This window comes from Cephus cinctus, unplaced genomic scaffold (assembly GCF_000341935.2).
Source record: "Cephus cinctus unplaced genomic scaffold, Ccin1 Ccin1_scaffold0240, whole genome shotgun sequence".
In the NCBI taxonomy this organism is placed as follows: domain Eukaryota; kingdom Metazoa; phylum Arthropoda; class Insecta; order Hymenoptera; family Cephidae; genus Cephus; species Cephus cinctus.
In genome coordinates, this window is record NW_014332956.1 from 319,829 (window position 1) to 341,910 (window position 22,082).

At 43.1% G+C, this 22,082-nt stretch overlaps 1 protein-coding gene across 1 annotated transcript in view; it reads left to right on the top strand.

The window, feature by feature from the left end:
• LOC112494064 overlaps positions 1-8,203 on the top strand; it is a 63,110-nt gene extending 54,907 nt beyond the window's left edge. The window contains exon 7 of the mRNA XM_025083016.1: positions 8,110-8,203. The gene's annotated coding sequence lies outside the window, so the exon portion shown is untranslated. The remainder of the gene's footprint in view (positions 1-8,109) is intronic.
• The last annotated feature ends 13,879 nt before the right edge of the window (positions 8,204-22,082 follow it).

Sequence of the window (22,082 nt, forward strand, 5' to 3'; positions counted from 1 at the left end):
CCCCCCCCCCCCTCCCGCCCTTATATCTAAGAATATTCGCGTGTCGCACGCGATAATTTCCCAAAGTAGGTGAGGGAGCACAGAGAGAAAGAGGGAGAGAGAGAAGAAAGTTTCATGAAAATAACGCAACGCCACCCTACCGTCGCGTCCGCCCTGTGGGAAATGGGGCGAGGCTCGCAATATGTAAAATAAGGGAAAACTATTTGAAGCGACTTTCGAAACTGAGTATCGATACGTAGTCTCAGCTACGAAAGGCCAGCACTCTACTACCATACCTACCGACGGTAGGTTCCTACTATTTCCATGTACATATAGCACCATATAGAATGGTAGCATCGGAAGACACAACGTACAGTTATAAGAATGGAAGAAGAAAGTCTCTTCTGAGTTTTGCAGGAAAGTCAAACGGCGTCTCCGTTCATACGTTCCGATGCTCAACCCTCTCTCTTCCAACCCTCAGCTACCAACCTAACCTCTTTTAAGAATCTCCAAGACTCTTCTTGCCTCGCGCACGTATCCTATCCTAGCCCAAGTGGTTATTCAGCAGGAGGGAGGAAGGTGGGTAAAGTCTTCGTCTCTACTTTAAACTTCTGTCCGACCATCCCTTCGGATGACCGTATTTCCTCCAATCTTTATACTACTCCATTTCGTCTCCTTTCCTCCTCCTCGCTTCATCCCTCTTCGAGTCGAAGGACTTCAAAGAGTTTCACCCTCGACTTATCGAAACTCGTGCGAAAAGGGAGCCGAGTTCTCTCTTTTGACACAGGCCTTCATCGCGTATCCTGTCTCTCCTTTATATTCGAGAATCAATTCACGATATCTTCCACTCTTCGAACAGCGAATTTTCGAGTTAACTGTTGCTTCCCTTATAAAGGGGGTGGTAACTGTACTTACAAGTATTTATAACCATCCGGTTATAGTAGATTCTTTGCATCTCTGCTCGTTTCATAAAATACGCTCAAGATTTGTCACATATTTTTAAGGGAAGTTGGAAGCGAAGTAAATACTCTCGCGTTCCTAAATTTATTCTTAGCAAAAGACCGTATTAGCTAACAGTATTTGATTATCTATGTACCTACCCTTGACACCTATACTTACTTATTTCGTACCTATTTCGTAATCATTGTTTTAATTTCCTAACGTTAAATCGACTATTGTTTACTAAATATTGTTTTTTCTTTTTTCCAACTTTTTCATCCGCCACCAAATCGGATCAGTTAGTAGTTACTCAGGTATGGGCACCCCAGATCGATGGTCTTCTGTTAGGTTAGGTTAGGCAAGTGGGATATGTATAGCCGCACGCGTTTCACTCAGGTATAATTCCTAGAGACCCTGTAGGGTCCCTGATATAAAGGACGACGGGATCCAAAAGCACAAAACCAAACGAGAAACTCACACCGCCATAAGGCAAATAAAATAATAATGTTGGCTAACCGCAGTTGGGTACAGTAATCGCGATAATCCCAAGCTCCAGTCATTGTTACCATTTTGCCGTTGAACAGTCGACCATACATGGAAGCGTATTCTCCGCTCTGTTTGTCTATATCGAATTAATCCCTAAATACCTAAATCCCGTCATTTCCCAGGGAAAATCGACCATTTGCCGGCTGATTGTCACACAGCGATAGAGAGCTATTCGCACGAGAATATTATTACGTACTCAGGATAAACTCCTAGTGGGGTATATACATATATAGTTATGAATACACAAGTCTAATTTGCACAACACCGAAATGTCTTTAATGCAACAGCAAGTGTGAAATCGTGAACGTTCGTGAAAAAAATGTCACTAGGAATAATTACGTATGAAAAATGAACGAATTAAAGGTGTTTGATGATCGACGTTAATTAATGGCTTGACAATATAATGTGTCGGGAATGATGTAATGAGGTACTCGTAGTGAGTTAGTTTCGTTACTACGCTACCACTTGGTTTATGCTGGCAACAGAAATTAAAATTCACCCTAGCAGCCAAATTGAAGTTATGAAACTTTTTAATTTCGTAATATGCAAATGAGCACCCGCTTACGTAATTAATTCCAAGCGCATATTACATACATTTTTGTGGAGGCGAAACGCATAGCACGTCCTGGGTTATGAGCCATGGACGGAGAAGTCATTTCACATGTAAAAGTCGCCTGTTGATGAAATTTTTACGGCTCTGCGCAGTATGAAATAAAAAAGTCAACATGACCGAAGCTTCTCAGAGTACCGTTATATTTTGTGTCTTGTTCTTTTTTTTCTCCTACATTATCTACTGTTATTAGTCCCCGCAACCTACTTCAGTCTTCCCACACCCGGGAATGTCCTGGGGAAGACGTCATAATTGTTATCTATTGTTGCCCGTCTGAAAAATCACTTTTATAGCTACTTCACCATTTTTTCTTTTTATTATCCATATAAAAATCTCTTGCGCCAATACGTCTTGCATCGAATTGCCAATATGATTAAAATTTTCCTATTAGGAGAGGACGAGACGTATATTCATCATAAGTTCGATGGGATCGCACTTGCGATTCGGTAGTAAATTTTCAAAGTGTCTATACTCCCCTTAACGAAGTACACCCTGAGTATAGTTGTACAATATCGTGAGCTTTCTTTCATCTATTTTCTTCATAAAATTTGCATAATCAAGCTTCTCTACTCCCTGGAATACCTTGTATCTTGGAGCTTTGGTATATTTGACATTTTTTGGGGCGGCAAATTTTATGTTTTTATAGACAAAATGAAGTCTGGTTTTTATCCAGCGGAGAGTTATGGGTATCATTCAAAGTCTGTATATATATATATATATAGAAAAAAAGGAAAAAAAGAACAAATACAAATAGAAAAAAGGAATTACCATCCGTGGTAGGAGTTCCCAAGTTTTCTATACACGATATCAAATTGATGCCGCTCGTCCCCTTCCTACAGGACACTGCGTTAGTTACCGGTTGAACATAAAACCCAATCCACACCGTGACGATACCCACTAGCATCGAAATACAGTCCGATGGGCCTGTGGATGCGCGTTACAGGATCCTGAAGGAGGAAACCGAGGTATAATTTCGCAGATTTACGACATAACGTAAATTGCTCGTTTACGATTTGTGACGAGCTACGTTCTCGTATATAGTAAAAGGATACGCGTCATTTGCTTTTTTTTTACACCCTATACGCATTCCAGTATGTCATATCCATAAAAATATACGTGGGTACGTGTTGCATTTGTACCTGGATAAAATAATATTTCACATGTCCATCTGCCGTCGTGTCACTGGCATTGATCAGCGTGTGCTGGTCAGTCCGGGCGAAGTTGCTGTTTCATGAAAATTCAAAGCTTGCTATTGGCGATAACCCTTGTACAGGCAGCTACGTTCACCCAGTAGAATCGCAGCCAGCTAGTTATCATTGCCGTAGCAGCCATAGTTCTCCTTCCCAGTTTGGTATCTACTACGGTTCAGTAACAGTCGCTCCCACGAAAAGGCACATTAGTTTAGAAAGCGTCAGTTCGGGCTGTTCACTGTCGTATAACTCGAGTGCGTAGATGCGACGTGGCGCGGGAACGTCATCACGGACGTGGACGAAGGTCCCGAACGGATGGCGGCGCCCGGGATGCTGGGGAACTAAGGGAAGCGTAAAGCTATGGAGAGAACGGGCTCGTGGTAACACCTTGCACTGATGCCTCGATACACCATAAATTATTATATTCATATTATATCGCTCCTTGCGAACCCCTATAGTCCCCGCTAGTGTTCTCCTTGGTTCTCCGATAGCGGAGCAGCCATCTACCGTCTCTTGGTGCCTCCGCTATCCGCTCCCTTATGTCTATCTACATCCTTCTTTTCTAAGAGCGTCTACTGTTTTTTTTTTTTTTTTTTTTTTTTCACAAGATTTACTGCCAGGGATTCGCATCTCGGGGAGCCTGCAAATGGACCTTTTTTTGAATTACTGTAAAATATATTTTTTCTTTTCCCTTCAGACCAAAAATAAGAAATTCGACCCGGTGATTCTTCCAACATTGGTAATTTCTATAGATTGATTTTAGGTATTGATAACGTGCCACGTGACGTGATATCGTGTGACAATGAAGCCTGCGTTACCTTTGAAGCCTAAAGCCCTTTGTAGGGGCTAATGGGTTACAATAGCAACAAGATGGTCCATCCACTTTCCTGAAAGGTGAAAAGGGGTTGAGATCCTAGGGTGGAACGAGAAGTCCGAGATGAAGGGTGATTTGAGGATATCGCAGATGTGACTGCTTACCCTCTCCTCCCAGGACGTGCACCCTTCAGCCTTCCTTCGGCCACCGAGAGTCTTCGCCATCCCTCTCGTCACGACAGCAAGGTTCCAACCCCTGTCATCCTGACATCAATGCCCCGGTTCCCAACCCCCTTTCTACCTCACACCCTTATACTGATACACGACTCTCGTATTATAGACGGAATCTTCGGGACCCGCCTCACCCTTGCTTCAAGAAGCAACCCCCGCTGCGTTCATTCGATGTAGCTAATATGATGGCTCTGAAGTACGTGCGTCGTAACTTCCTCGTCTTGTGCTCGCGCTCCCAAGAGACAGGAAGAGACTCTCGTCGCGAAGGGCTGAATCCTCTCAAAGCCGAAACCGGGACGATACAAACAGACGAGGTACAGCCTACCGTAGAACGACGTAGGTACTTACAGTGGAGGGTTCAAGGGGACCGATGACGTCACTATCGTGGCAAAGAACGCAAGAAACCGTAAAGATCGATGCCTGCCGTATGCCCCACCGTTAGTACTTGGGGTGCACTCCACGCTCCTCATAATTCCACGAAATTTCAGGCCGATCAATCAAAGTCCGCCGACTGGAAAACTGTTCGCGTGCCAGACAGTCTCTTCGTGACGAAGTTAATAGCCTCGTTCTTCGCAAAACGGTGGCTGAAGAAATTTACGAAAAACAAGCTTTCCGTCTATCCGTTAGATCTACGTGGTGAGGTGGGCACACGACCACTCCCCTTTATTACCAAGGTTTGTTTCACCTTTTGTTGAATACAAAAAATTCGAGAAACTTGAAAACTTTCATTAACAAGTTCGAGAAGCAGTGTTTACGCGGTCTACCCTTATAGGTTAACTGCTGCAACACACGATCGAATGGATCCTTGGGCTAGAATATTTTGCTATAGAAGTTTCCATGTGCATGATTTTTATTCCCCTGACTTTTTCCGTGCCGAATCGCGAAGACGTATTTTCGGCTATCAAGGGAAAGAAAGGGAAAGACACCGTCGTCACCCTTTGATAGAAGATAATAAAGGAACAACCCGTCTATTCGCCTACGTGTTTCTCTGCTCTAGCGACCCTCCAGGGTTTTCGACAACCTGCCTTGCTTTATTTCCTTTGCGAACTGTAAATGAAAACGAGAGTACGTAGAAGAGAGAAAGAGAGAGAGAGAGAGAGCGCGTAAGAAAGTGAGTGAATGAGTGAGCGAGCGTCGGAGGGTGTGTATGGGAGGGGGAGGGCTCTTTCTCATCCTCAAGAGGGTGCCACGAGTCCTGAACCGCAGCGAATGAAGGAGAGTAGAGAGAAAATTAGGCTGCCCCACAGAGAGATAGCTACTCAGAAACGGAAACCTGGAGGCGGTCTTTCGAAGAAGAGGATGATGAGCCTTTGCGTCAATGGAAACCTTGGTGGGTAATTCAGAAAGGTAAAAAGGATATGCGTACTAGGTTAATTCCCGTGAAGAAGACGGAGCGGAAATTCCTAAACATCCATTAAATGTTATTACTATCCAGCATATGATAAACGTAAGATTTGGTATTAAGATAGGAAAACTCGTCGGATTTGAAGTTTGACGTATCGCCAAGTCAGCGTGCCAAAGCTCCTATACGAGACCGACAGCAATTTTCTCAGCTGTTTGCCGTGAAACTCGTGAAGGAGATTGGATGCCCGGTTCGTTTCTCGAAAGAGAGAAAGATAGAGTAGAGTAAGAGGGAAAAGGAACAAGAAGAGCGAAGTATAGGAAAGGACTATAGGATAAGGGAGAAAAGGAAGAAATTTTCCTTAAAGGAGAAAAATGGCCTCTCAGCCAGGGCAAACCCGTCGGATTTGCAGGCAGGACGGATTCGACGTCAGAGTAGAATCCATATTTTCCACTCTCTATTTACTTTGAAATTCCAAAAAAATATCGCTCGCCCTTAAATATACTATATATATTATACATCATGTCATTACGATAGCTCCGGTACCGAGAACATTCTCATCTCTGGGTTTATTTTATTTGGACCCTGTCACAATCCCGAAATGGCCCATTCTCTTCTCGAGTATCATTTCAACGGAGAATCACGGACGTTGAGGAAACGAGGCGTTATCTTGAGAAAGTGCCTCACCCTTCCTAGCTATGGGGGAGTCTCACGGTCTCACCTTACCTAGAATGTCTCAAACATAAGTTGAGCCTTCCGCCAAGCGTGCACCGCCCAAGGCAAAACAATCTCCTGACATAGTTTGCATACTTCTATACCTTGGCTGCGCTGGTAGACGTTCTAGGCATCGGAGACAGGAGACACTGACGTGCCACGACCTCATTAAGGACTCTTAAGACCCTCCTACGCGACTCTGCCTAAGCCGTCGTGTTTTCTTCAGACCTCCGAGCTCCAGCGTTCCGAACCAAGTAGATCTACGTAACTAACCCTTCGACGAAAATAACCTAAACCTTCCTTAAACAGAGCGGTGACTTATCATCAGTGCGTCATGATTACTCCGGTAGTCGAGAAAATGTCGGACTCGTTAACGTGAAAGGCACTATTTGTTTTCTCGGCGGGTTGTCACTGCACCGACTCGGATAAATAAATACACCTTTCCCAGGCATTTTCTCTGACCCTCTCTCTCTCTCTCTCTCACACACACACCGACTTTATACTAGGATCGAAAGTACCAAGAAGCGATGAGATATTCGTGCTTGGAAACGTTTATTTTTATACTAGTTCATTCTCGCTAGTCGCGAGATACTTCTTAACGAGAGAAGTCGTTAGTTGGCTATTTATTTTGAAGGACCTGATTGCCTGAAAGGATCTTTAGTCAATCAAGGACCATCGACAAATCTTTTGATAAGGAGAGAATGCATGTCCTTGTATACATCCTATTGTAAGCCAGTCCTCTTACTGTGCTCACTACTTTCGTTTATTTTCACTTTTCTCGTTACAATGGAAATTATCACGGACCCAGATCTAAAGGTCTCATGCGATTATACGTAACTGTGGACAGGAGTGAAGATCCATCGATCTTCAAACTCATTGGGATCTATCCGTTGGAAAAGTTGTCGTTTGGTCCCTTTCGTGATCAATGTAGAATCACAGTCACATCACAATACTCAACCCGACACCGGTACACTTCTTTTTTCCCTGTTCCGTACCCTGGTTTGAAATCTTCAGCAATATTTAGTCATTATATATATATTGTATATAGCGACTATTGTATACAAATACAAGAGATATATCATCGGCGCTCATTGCGGTCGCTTTTGTCATCGATTTTCTGCTTTGTGATTTCAACATTACTTTGTGACGTAGCACACAGATGCTTCCGTTTGGTGAACACACACCACGTGCCGCTACGAACCATGGTTCACCGTGCTACGAATGGGGCCTCCTATTCGAACCATAGGAAGGTGGAGCACTTTCCATTTTGCCTTCCTCCTTTCTTTCTTCCTTTTTCATTTCATTATTCCTTCACGGCGAATTGCAAGGTAACGCCCGAACCAGCACCGATGCTCCTTTATTGAGGCCTTGGATTATAACGTCTCTGTCATGCCGCGTTAATTTATCGAGCCATGGTGTCAAGGGGTGTGGCTCGTCCCAGTTGAATTTATCGACGGGTGTCCTCACAAAACGTGATCCAGGCCTCTGGTGAACCGCAAGGGTCAAAGGGAACACGTGTGCCGTATCGCGTTATCCTGACGCCTCCCGGAATGATTCCTTTAGGTATGTACCTCGTGTCCCATATACATGGGATTCAGAACGAGAAGCCACAGGACGTCCTTTAAACTGTATACGAATGTCAGTTCTTGTTAAAGTTTCTATGTATAAGATTCTTACGGAGGTTGAGAAATTCGGAAGAAAAATATTGCTGGGGATAAATAGCTCTTCCTTCTTTCTCTTGCCAGAATCCACGGGGTTCCTTGGAGTCACTATGGGTGCACATACGTTTAACATGTGCTACCGTAATAGGAGACTTTTTCTTCTCGCTCTCATAAGGACGACTTTATTTCCTCGGAACGGGATGTCTGTGTGTATGGTTCCTTAGGGATTTACCGGACAGGTGGCTGCCACTGAGGATTCCGACGGGAGCCATGCACCAGGAAGTGTCGCAGGATATTTTCTACCGTTCGTCAAACGACTTCCGTGATAACATGTGGTCCAATTGAAATAACAACCACTGTGGCGCACGAGGATAGTATGCGTACTCGTGAGTATGCGTATTCGATCGAGTATAACGCATGAACGGACGAGAAAATGGATATAAGTTACGTTTAACAAAGAAATTATTAAAAATTAGTCAAACGGAAGAGGATCTTGTACAGAGCCGTCAGCTGCTTTGTGGTGGACCACTTAACGCTATTCAGGTAAATAATGATCTCTTCGGTAACGGAAATTCCGTCGCTTTCACTCTACACGAATATTTTGTGATGTTTCAGGTAAATGGACTACACACTGCATTTATCCAGCGGGACCCCTAAGGGCGCTTGTCCCTAATGACCGGTAAGTGCTACTGATATTTTCGAGAGAGCAAAACATTGCCGCTATGGACACACCACTATTGTTGAACTTCGGGGCGGCTGATTGGACCTCTGGGATTAACGGCCACGGACCATCGTCTTTCGGCCTTGATTTGTGCCTCGGTGATAATACAAAATGATACCGATAATACGGGAAACTGTACTCCGAGGACCGTAATGGGTCATTAATCCTTGACTGTTTGGTGGCATACGTCGCGACGACCATAGTTAGATTTTTTGGTTGCCTTTTTTTTTCTCTAGTGAAATTCAAAATACGCTGAGGATTATGGAGATTTGTGAGCTCTGCCTGGCACGGGTTCACGAAATTATTTCTCTCTCGACGGCACTGTCGCCAATTCTGGATGGATGACGCTTCAACCCATCTGTGATAGGTGTTGAAACAGAGCCACGTGTGAATACGACAAAAAAATAACAGACTTTCAAGGCGTAACTTTTGATTTAAAGATATCGAGACAAACCAATGGAATAGTTCATGTTTTATAGTTATTTCCCATTCTGTAGAATACAGTAAGAACGGTAGAAAAGAAAATAATCGATAAAGTAACTAAGAAACGAACAACACGAGCATTGGGGGGAAAAAACTTATATGAATATTGCAAAGAGTAAGCTGTGCAGTAAATACAAGATACAATTCCAGATGAGAATCCCGTAGAAGACGTGTCTGCCGTCAAGGCAAAGTATTGCAGTGCTCGATGCACGTGGAGCTTTCGGAAACTGTCCGAATGAAAAGCTCACCGACGTAAGGACAGGGCAAGGGGGGGACACGGAGATGTAATTGCAAATCAAGCTCCAAGCTCAGGCAAGCTTACGAGCGAACTCAATTTGTTCCTACCTTCAGGTGCCGCATGCAAAGCTCCATTATTTATAATGCATAGGAGTGCTGCTGTTGGCGCGAAACACAAAATAAACCCATAAAATGCAATTGGAGCATCGGCATCCGGTTATAATTTCCTTATAACGACGATATCCATTCGTTTGCGTTATGTACTCATTCATGTGGTCAGGCGCTCTGCATCGGTACAATATTTCAGCCAAATTTCCTTCATTCCGTTCACGAGTCAGTTATAATTATCGCAAAGCGTCCATTACGATATGCCCGTACCCGTCACGTATATTTGATACGCATACGAATCCACGGCGGCAACAATTCCTCTTGTCTCTTTGCACCAGGATAAAATATAGTTTATCGATTCGACCCCGATATTTCAGGCTGCTGGTACTTTCAAGACTCCAATTAGGAGCGCTTCGTAATTCACTGTTTGTTTCTACGTTTACTAATTGTCTTAAGTAATTGCGCGCGATAAGATAGCAGCACGCGAACGACCCGATACCGATACTAAGCCGGGAATGATATTTATCGGTCGGCTGTCTAGGATGTAATTACAAACTAACCTCGTATCGCTACAACAGGAAATGCCTAATAGCCGTTAACTTCTTTGCTAAACCCCGAGAATACAGAGGATGGATCTTCCAGGGAAAGGAAACGTCAAATGGGTTTGGCTGCCACGTGCTCTCGACCATGACCATGTGGTCAAACAGATTCAAAACACGTGCAGGATTTTAAGTCATGAAATACCAGTCTGGAGACAATTTTTGTTCCATTCATTCCATTCATCTTCGAAGAAGGAGAGTTTGAAAGTTCTCCTTTTTTTTTTCTTTTCTGTTTCTTCTTTCTTTAAGAAAATGAGGCTAGACTCTTTGCAGGAATGAGAGGGTAAAAAAAATGTCGGATAATTTGAAGGAGTATGAGTATATATGTATAGTGTATACATACACACACTATATTATGGGCAGTTATGCGAAACGAAAATGTTGAAAATGGCGTAGGTTTCTTATAGACTTTGGAGTTTGAAATTTAGAAATAGTTTTCCAGCATCCCGAGAGAGTTTTCTATGGAATGAGTATAAGCGTAGGATATGTCTCGTGCCATGCTAACCCGAGAATTTATGTTCGTCTGAGAAAAGCTAATAAATGTTAATTTAACAAAATAGCGACAGTTGCCAGGATACTTGGTAAAGACGCTTCTCCTACGTCAGCCGTATACGGAATCTCCCCTTTTCTCATTCACTCTCAATCACTATCCTCCTCTTGACACTCCCCTCAGCAAGTATCCGCAGAGTTTTATTTTCGTCCGGCCTGTACTATTTCCGTGGAGGCCGTAGCCTTCGGCCTTTTTACGTATAGCATCGACGAGTTCGCGGCATTCCGAATTAGATTTATAGCAGTCGCAGTACCTCGCTGCACCGAGTGTAGAGCGAGCAGTCGAGAAGAATCCTAAAGACGACGAAGGGAGACTTTATGGTTTTAGCTACCAGATCCTCCACTTTTCCAAGAGTGAAAACCCGTGCCGCTTCCTTCTGCCGTACGGCCATTCGGTTGTTCGGCTGTTTACGGGGACAGGGCCGTAAATACCAAGCTGACGCCCGCCCGCTGTCCGTCTGATCGTTTCGTGCTACTAAATCACTTTTACTCAGCACTAGACTGCTGCAGTAAGTCCTTTAACACTGTACGGTGATTACGGGCTGCACAATGAAGATGGACAAAGGACAGGTTCCTAGGATTGGAGGGTCGCAGAGTAGGCGCCATTTAACTGTTCGGTAGCTACCCCTTGCACAGTCTCGTGACATTGTCTACTAGCCACGGTTCGATCGTCCGTCCTGTAAGAGTGACGTCTTGCCAAATTTACAACCCCCAAGACATAGGAAAGAACAAAAGAAATCTTAGGATGTCATCCGGGAAGGAAAGTGACTTCCTTACGTGCAACGTTCTCTAGAGATAATAGTACCGCTATACTATAGCCGTATCCTATGGTCTGCGATGATGATGCTAATGAATATGAATAGTTGAACGAAAGACAATGAATACAAATGGGAAGATACCCTTTCGTGTAAGCCAATTTCATGAATCCGTCCAATGGAAATGACCGTCACGACCTATTCTCATGTTCCAGGTATAGGACTATGGCCCTCCTAACCTCCTATGATCCTCTAGATCCAAACGATGTATCACTGGTTTATTTTTCTTGGGAGATCATTGATTGATTTTTTCTTTACGTGCTTCCTACAATAAAATGACTTTATACGTTAAACTCCTTCTTTGGGACTTCTTCGCGATTAGGCGTTTAGGATCCATTTTGTAATATAAAATATTTACCATAATTTATTCGCTCGTAACTTCGCTTTATCGATACCTATCCAATACGAAAATGGGTCGTTAAAAATCATGACGATCGAGACACTCGGTAGAGTCTCGTGCCGTGCTATTACTCGTCATGGAAAAAAATACTCGGTTCCTCTCCTATTTCTCTAATGCGCAAGGCAATTCGAATGAAGAACTTCTACGCCACTCGAATTTAAACATATCGATTCACATACACAAACCGGTGCTTTACGACCGTAAAGCCTGAATTTTAGTAATCCCCGAGTATCCCAAGGCGTAACCACGTAAGATTCAACAGTGTTAACAAAAATGACGTGTTATTTCACTTTAGAGCTAGTAGGAGTTACGTGTACCCACGTATCTAAATTTAGTATGGTAAATTCTCATGGATTGCACAGACAAAGCTATAAGAGTTCGGATAACAGTAATTTTTAGGGCTTGTAAAGCGGAGTGCCTATTAGGTGGGATGATTTTATGGGATAGTCCTTAGGCAGAAGTCACGTGAACGTTATATATATATATACCTACACATATCCAGTCCCTTCTCATCTCCAATTTCTTGATTTATGGAGTAAAATTTTTCCAGATCCTTTTCTCACCACTAGCCATTAGGGAACGAATGATTGGCTGTCGGGTTAGGTGTGAATGCGGAATAGACTAATATATAGTAGGTGTTAAGGTATTTAAATTTAGATGAGTTCGGGGCAAGAGCGAGGACCAATGACTGCTACTAAGTGACCCTAATGTCCGAACCTAATCTTCAACTAATTCCGCGTTCTGTGTTTTGTAATGAGGATTATCGTTGCCGACCTGCCGTATTAATCATCATCATCCCTTGCCTGCTTGTTTTCTCCAGCATCATCTCCCACGTACCCCTTTTGTCTTCTGCAGGATTTCATGCATCCCACATAATGTATATCGCTATACATATATATTTCTACGTACGTACGAGTATGAATATATTTATATATATGTATGCACGGGTATGTGCGCATAACCTGGTAATTGGTAGGGGGATTACGCGGTTTACGAGAGCTTCGAACGAGCCGCGAGGAAAACAGCAAAAATTCGAGTTTTCAAAAGGAATACTAATTTAAACTGTCGGTTTAAACGTTGCGTTACGATTCCGACCACGTATCTACTTCGTTCTGCTCGTGAAGCAAGGTATAGTGTTTCCTCTTTGGCGTATTAAAAATATAGGGGACGGGCAGGTGGGAAGGGTGGATGAAACAAGAAAATCAAAAAAAGCAACGCCGACTGGACGCGTTGGTGGAAGAAAAAGCAAAAAGGGATCTTCCATCGGTATACGTTATTACAAAGTGGCGCTGCTATCGCCACGCTAAGAGAATCTGGGGACCTGCACGTTAACCGTGGGATTTATTTCTGTATAAAGGCGTGACTAAAAATCGCAATATATCACGTGCACCGTGTTGCATACTGGTTACGGCCCTACTGGGGTTGGTCTCGGCTTAGCCGGGGTAAACCGCAAGTCGTTTGTCATGCTTTTTACTAATAAGCTTGCTAGCCGTTCTAGATTTTAATACCGACGAAGCCGTCGCACGCGGAATCGCACCGCGTGACGATGAAATTCGTACCGCGTCGTAGGACCGGAGACGATCGGGGATCCTCCGTTAGGATTTTGCATTTTCAGATCCAGCATCCCGACCACCGGCGGAATCCCACGATTGGTTAATAACGGGGGAGAAGGAAAGATGGCGATAGTCCTCTTAGTACTCGAGTTTATCTACCTGTAGTATAGAGGGTGAGCATAGAGGTACCTATCGTAGCTGCACCACCCCGTAGGGAGAAATTGCAAATTTTTCCTCCGCAACTCTTTATTCCTCGTTTAAAATCCATTCTGCCGGCAGACGGAGGGCCCCGTGAAATATAAGGCAATTTCATGAGCCATTAAGAATGGAAGTTCATAAGTTGGCAGCACGTGTTTTCGGTGTTAACCCGTGTAGAAGATGAAATGAGATTTCGGAGCGGGAGGGGAGGCGGGTTACCGGAATATACATCGGCATTGATGTATACCGGGTGTCCCTATGGAAAGGGATGGACCCCCGGTATGCGGGGGCTTATCTGGCCTCGCTCGAAATGTGTTATATCCGTTTGGGCTGTATTTTGGCCGCAACGTATTTTCCACCGATTTTTTTTACTCGTTCACGTCGAAAGTTACGTATGGACGAGTTTGGATTTTTAAACAACTTTTATCCCCTCGCAACCTTATTTTACTCTCACGTCTGCCTGTATACCCTTCTCTTCTGTTTTGCCTTGATCCCTTTTTTTTTTCGATTTCTCACTGGTCCCGGCCCGGCAACCGCCTAACCCGTCAAAATCTTCGAGACCGTCGAGGGAGTGCCTTTATAATTTCACCCGTAATTTATTTTATAGCGAACCTAATAAAAAACCAACTACCTCGATATATCCTACGCGAGCATCCACCCGCGAGGAAGGGAGAAATGAAAAAGTTAAACGCTTTCTTGTGGCTCTCCGAACACATGTTGAACAAAGGGTGCGCAACCCTCTTCCTTTCGAGAGTATCCCCCTTTTTTATACTTCAAGAGACGTACACTTTTTTGCACTGATTTCCTGTGTCAAATCGGCTTCTAGATCAAACACGTGCTTTTACTTATTTTCAACGAAAAATATATTAATCGAACTATATTCTCTTGAAAAAACAATGAAATATAACTCTTAAGTAAAATCCGATTATTCGTTTCCCATCTTCACAAATACAATAAAAAAAAATATATTTTACCCCAAACTTCCTTTTTCACCCTATACAGATACCCCCACGTGTCGTCAAGTTCATCATCCAATTCGCGTATCGAGTATAGTGGCAAAATTAAATCGGTTCCGTGGCTTGAGAGTGAGAAAGAAAAGTGAATACCCAGAATAGAAGGGAAAAATTGGTCCACCCGTCCATCTTCATTAAAACCGACGCTATTCAGCGCGGCAGGTAGAAAGAGAGCAGGGCAGGTTAAAGCATGTATATTGTATTCGATTTCATGCGTACCAGCCCTGCGCTATGTAAATATACAATGCACACGCAGCCTCGACGTTGTAAGGCTCGGTTCATTGTCCCGCCGAGAGCTGTCTGTCAAAACTCGACGCGTCAAACGCGGTGCTACTATTAAAGACATTCATACTAGTCAAAGCACAACAGGAGAATTCGGAATATCCATACGAAGAATACGTGTCCCTTGTGTGGAGATACATCCGCAGGGGTATATTTGGTTTTATTCGAAGTGAACCCTTCGCAAAAAAAGATAAAAAAACAAATGAATTAAGGTTTGAGAACAGCAAGAAAAACAAGAAGGCGAATCACGTGAGATCCTGCCACCGCGAGAATTCGGTCCATTTGAACAGTTAACCAGCGAGAAGTACCAACCACAAAAGCAGGAAGTGTATTCAGTGTGTCCTTTCAATCCTGACATTTGAAATACCACCAGCTGCCTTCATTTATCTTGTTCGGCATTTTTTATATCACCTTGGATCTTCGTTACGCGTCATAACTCTCTTCCCATTTCTTTGTCGATTTCATGTATCCGCTTCTGCCTTGAGAATCCTTGGATGCTGTACTGCAGATTTTCTCTCTCTCTTTTTATCTTTTATTCTCTAAGCCCAACCTGCTGCCAACGTTCTCAGGCTCCGGTACTACTCTACAAGGAATACTGCAGGTTACTTTGCAATTTTACGACTCGCACTCGAGCTCAGAGCGAGCTCTGAGCCGTGGAGCGCGGGCCACGAAAACTTTTCGAATTCGAACGTAATTATTGGAAGAAGAGAAGGGGCTTGTGGGAGGGTTCGGATGGATTTCATAATTTATAGCTCTCGCGAAGGCCCGTACCGTGAAAGTTTGCCTTTTTGTTAATCTTCCACCCTTGGAGAAGAACCCTGCAATCTCTTACTCCTGCATGACTTTCGTTCTCTCTTGCTCTCCTCTCTCTCTCTCTCTCTCTCTCTCTCTCTCTCTCTCTCTCTCTCTCTCTCTCTCTCTTTCCTAGCATTCGAGCAGATGGGAATTTGATGAGGTAAACATGGCGATGTTTTTTAATACTCGCCCGCTCACTTGCTACCACGATCGCTGACTGGCTGGCTGCGATGCCAACGGGCGCGCCATATCCAACAGTCAGCCATCCACTCTCTGCCCTCGGTGCGCTTCTTTTGCGACTGGCGAGCCAACTCGTAAACGCGCCCTTCTAGATTTATGCTCACAGATTGTAAATTAATGTTGACTCTGCTGCTAGGAACGCAGCAGCCGACCTCTATTATTTTTTTTCTTCTCTATCGCCACTTCCACCCTTTTGTCGCGTTTCCAATACGTGCTGTATCGCGCTCACTCCTGTCCCCACATACGCACGTCCATTGCCACTTACAATTCAAAAGCCTCTAACGCCTAGAACCTTTTCGCGTTTCGCTCGAACTGTAACAGGATTTCACCAGACCCAACACTCGTTTCCAATCTCAGGTTTGTGAAAATCTTTCGTATGTACGAAGTGACAGACAGCTTTTAACATTCTCGAGAAAGATCTCGAATCACGCTTTTTATATATCATACATCACCTTTATACGAAATATTCCCATTTTTTTGTATGTAATCCTTTCATATTCGACCGTCTGTCGCGTCGCTGCGTAGGACGTTTCTTTACCGACATAAAAACATATATATTTTATATAGTTACATATGTATATTTTGCAGTCGATACACTCGTGACCGTGAACTTGAAAATATTTTCTAGACACTCCAATCGCAGACAGAATATATCTAGTAGCGAATTCTACCCTCTACCTACAGTTACATTTTACCATTATAATTTACTACTCGCTCTCAACAGAATCCAAGAGCACCATAGCCACGTTGGATTTTTCATTCCGCAGATATTCCGCTCGACACAAGCTCCTTATAATATAATTACCCGGAAATCCTCTTAAATTTCGACGATCGAGAATATCTCAGTGATTGCCATTTTTCTGTATCCATGTCATTGACTTTGCCCAGCGATTACCTCAGTACCTAATTATCCCGTATAAGAGGGCTTATGATTACAGCCGTTACCACAGCACGGAAAGCTTTCTGGTTTTACTTCAATCTATTGATCCTAGCTGTTGGCTCGTACAGTCGAACGTATATACCTATAAATAATTACAAACAATCAATTTCTCATTGAAACACGAGCGAACGGATTTATGATGAATTTTTAAAAGACGCACTATGATATCGCAAACTAACGCGCAGATTCGTATTCACTCTAAGAAAAATTCACTGTCTTCTCATATTTGCCACGTCTTCAAACTCCCGTCGAGTATGAGTAATGCTTCCTGACGTATATCAGACGCGTATCAGCCGTAGGGAGTGTGCGTTTTACTTTTTCCCACTTTTTTCCCTCTTTTCTTCTCAAACACGTCTCTACCCTCCATACTCCTCTCCTTCTCCTCCCTCCCCCATTCGTTCCCATACTCGTGACCCTGTTGCTTTCATCTCCTCCCGCCCCTCCCCTCTCCCGACTCCCCACGATTTCTTTCTCTTTCTATATACGATCCACCCTTAGCTCCCAGCATTCTTTGAGATCGACGGGGGACGCAGGAAGGGATGATTGTGGTGTCGCCCAGGCTTTCCCACTTTTATGCCCATTCTCTCTGGCCAAAAAGTTTTCCCGGCTTTGATAGTTTTCCGATTTGGAGCAAAGTGATGGGGACCTTGACTGTTTCTGTATATCAGGCGCACCACGCACCCCATACATTTTATCGTACCCCTACGTGACCAGAATAAAAGTCTCCCTGACGTTCTTCTCGTACTTGCATTCTCAAACTTAAGGTGTACCAACCCTATGGAATTCCCTAGGCATCTATACGAAACCAATATAACCTAGCTGGAGAGTTAAACTCTATATCGAGTGTCGGAATAATTGTTTTTTTTTTAAGAACTCGAGAATTAATTAACATGGATGCTGAGAATAAATTGAGACAAAGTCGGTGTTGTATTTTCGATCGGGACAACTCTCTGATCCGTGGGTTTTAGTACAGGAAGTCTGTTCAGTCTTTATTTCCTTTTACATCTGACATCCGACTACTGTGAGCCTTTGATATTTATTTATTAAAAAAAAAAAAAAAAAAGAAATACTCGTTCCTTCACATTGTCGATAAAACACGACATACAGGGGGATGAAAGGTGAAACGGAAACACGTGATTTGTGAAATAGAACAGCGGCGGTATGACAAAAGATTCACATCGGGATCCGGCAGATTTATCGAGTTGTCCCTGTCTCGGAGACAAAGTCTAGTTGCAATTAATCGAATGTCAAGCCGTTCGCCAGAAATGAACTTCAAAAGAGGATAATTCGATTGGTCGATCTCGGAGAAGGAAGGAAAATGCACTTGTCCTGGGAACAAAGGGATCTCGATGGACTGCCATTAAGATAATATTATAACTTGATCCTTCTTCTTCGACTTCTTCGTAACTGAATTCCCCACACTTTATGTAGCGTCGTGCAGTTTTTTCGTGAAAGAGCAATACGAACGTATTGCCACCCCTTTAGACCTTGATGTATCCTCTCTACTCTAACCTAACCTAACTTTTGGAACCGTTATAGAAAAACCGGTATTTTCTCTATCGCTCCAGACTTTCAGTCGACTGATCACGCGTCTACGCCTTACACGATGCTTCCTATTATTTATGCACCACTTTTCCTTTAGTTCTGCGTCCTTCTGATAACGATACTAAAATGTCTGCCAGACGACGTGGGGCGCCTCACCCTTTTACTACGTTCTGTGAACGTGGTGCTCGAGGGGAATGAGGATGACGACGCGTCGATTAACACAGGGCTGAAATTCTATCAGCAAATTCTACAAGACCCACCCCTTTAATTATCTAATATACAGAATAGACACTTACGGCGTGGTCTAGACACTGTCTTCTAATTATTTCATGATTCGAAGTTCCTACTGGTCCTGACGGGGCTCTCCATCCGGTTTATGGATTATTTATGAATATGGTCAAGAGGCAAGCGGGAAACATTGTTACCAAATACTTAAGGGTGAAATATAGGTATAGTCTGAATGACATTATTAATAGATGAAACTGTATATGTGGTCGCAATATAAAAATGATGGTTTACTCATTATAATATATATTTCAATATGGTACGTTGGTGCATCCCTTTAACGAAAGTGTAACTTACTTAAGTTTCGCCCGGTTATTGTAGTCCTCTGAAATTACAAGAAAGTTTTCGCTCGGGGCACTCCTTGTATCCTTGCGGTTGCATATTTCTGCACCAGGCTGTATTCTCCCTCTGTTTATAGGGGTTGACTGGGCTGCTCTTCAAATTAAATCTCTCGGTAAGAAAGCGCCATCAAATCTCAGCCCTCAGGCATATTTTTAGCTACGTCGAGGGGAAACTGTAATAACCGCTGTTATTACCTGACTTCAATTTGTAGAGGCGTAATGGAGACCCTGTAGAGAACAGAATGCAATTCTTTGCTCAATTTGAAGGTCCCTGCGAATCAGTCTGCTACCCCTATTCGTAAGTGTATATACATGTATATGTATACAGCGTGTGTATCGTATACATAACTAGAGAAAAGTGAATGATGGAAAATAGTGTACCAAAAAAATATCAATATCCTGGATGAACGGTTGAATTAATCGAATGAAATTTTGAGAAATTTTCGGAAATCATATTTTCAATTTTGAATCACTTTCTGAATGAACCTTTGAAAATTAAAGTTTTCGACTCGAACAGTTTATTATTCGAGTGAATGCAAACGAAGCTCTCGAATTTCGCGTCGTTCCGCAGGCTGCAAATTCAACGAATAGTACATAACGAAAAATTAGTCCAACCAATAAATTCGTTTCTCATGCAAGTTAATAAAAATGGTGATTTTACCAGCGTGAAATGCGCTTTAATCTTTGACCTAACAGACATTTTATCGTATCCGTTTCAACGGCGCGTGACATACATCTCCCTGAACTGGCAAACAGCGAGAAATATTCGGTTTGTCGGATAGGTTAAAATTTTCCAAATATTCCCGAGAAATCACAGATATTTGCATAACAGTTCACTTGCGAAATTTGTCCGCTCTCCTGCTCGCAGTAGCAGCACCGTTCATCCGTGAGCGACCTTTAAATTTTTCAACGGCTAAACTCCTATCGTCATCACGAAACCCAGGGAAATCATTAATGTATTATATTTGAAGATCCCCCAAAAAAAATCATGAAACGCTCCAACGGCAATGCCACGATTAATTGTAGCGGCAAATTCAATTTTCTTAAAACTCAAATCCTTTTGACAAATTTATAGATACCAAAACTAACCAGGTATCGAGACTAAACCCGAGTCTGAGGCCATTCATAATTGTACGAGACTCGGCTTAAAATCGAGCATCCCCTACAATGGATCCTCGAATAATGGTCTCCCACCTAGAAACGTCACAGCCTACAACCAACTCTGTTTAATTCAACCGCTGAATTTACTTCCAGTAATGAAACCTCAAATCGGTTACAGTGACGTATACCATGTACCGCACACAGTTAATTCATCCGCATATGTCGTTCGCCACCATACGTTAACCTGCGAATTATTAGCGAAAAAGTTAGCAGCCAATGTGGCTGCAATGCTGAAAAGATACGATTACCGAAATAGCCAAGTAGTAGAGCAAATGCATTGCCACTGTATCCGCCATCGTGACAAATATAGAAAATAGTCTGGATACATTCCCTGCAGTTATACGCGTATCGCATTTAGCATTGTTAGTCGTCAATTCGCTTTACGTATATTTATGCCTATTGGATGAATACAAACCTATGCGAATCCCCCCCGATTTCGCGAACAGAAGCATCCGTTATTTCCGATAGAGATCAGAGCTTTGAAACGAGATATTTTGTTTACTCGCTATACAATATCACGATAGGCAGTAATACATCGATCGGTCGATTTGTAGGGTGTCGGATACACGAACAGCGATCTGTCAGAGATACAGAGGATGGTACCGAGAGAGATAAAGAGAGAGCAAGGGGGTAGGTGTCGGAATGACAAGAGCATAACTAAACGCGTTCACCCAACATAGTCCAGTTTGATGGTGAAAAAAAAAAAAAAATTTCAAAGGATTCAATTCCTGGATTCCCATGTAAGTGTTGATGACCACCCGGTTTGTTACATACATTGCTTTTAAATATACAAGGGATGAAAGAGGTTATAGTATATATATGTATATAAGGATTTTAGATATAGTTCCTAACCAACCTACCCGGAGCAGTAGTGTGTCCTTACGTATTTTTTTAAGGGTAAACGCCGAGACACAAGAGATGCCTACAAAATTTTCTTCAAAGAACATCGTTTTCCCTACCTCTTACGTTTAGTTTCTCGCACCCCAGTGAGGGGTGTCTCAGAGAAATCAGGACACGTGTCCTTGTTAGTCGAGCGTCTCCTTTACGAACAAAACAGTCTTTTACTTATCAATACGGAATTCGAGATTCAATTTTTCCCTCTACGATCCATTCGTCGTATCAAAGCTCTCAAAGTACATTATCAAATTAGCTAATCCCCTTTGACGTTGGCCGCCATGTCGAAGCTTCGTTATGCCGCCGGTATTATTTTACACGTCGATTCCCCCGACTGTAGAACTTTTTTACTCCTACCAGCTCTCCTTTTATCGAACTCCCATGGTCGAAACTGAATTTAAATAACCAAGCATCCAGCATACACGGTTTTTATTTAAAAAAATAATAATAATAAAGTAAAAAATTATAGTAAAACAAGACCAAGCTTTTCAACATTTTCCATCAGGTTCCTGGCTCTAAGTATTCTTGTAATTTTCACCGGGAGCCAGAGTCTGCGTTCCCAGTTCGACCAAGGGTCGCAGCCGCGATTGGGGGTGTTGGTTCGTTAGCTATAGAATGTTCGAAAAAGGCCCCAAGGGTGGTAGCTTTCTAGAGTAACTCTTTTAATACCCTCATCCCTAATAACCTGCCGCACGTCCTAACCCGGCTAACTGCAGCACCACGGTATTATCGAACGGTCTTTTTTTATTATTTTTTTTATTTCCCAACTCCCAATCCCCTCGTACACCATACTCAGGCTCTCTATCCTCGGCGAGTAACGCACACCACCGTTCGTAATTTTACACGAAACGTCTACCCGTCCATACTATGAACTATAACGATAGACACCCCCCCCCCC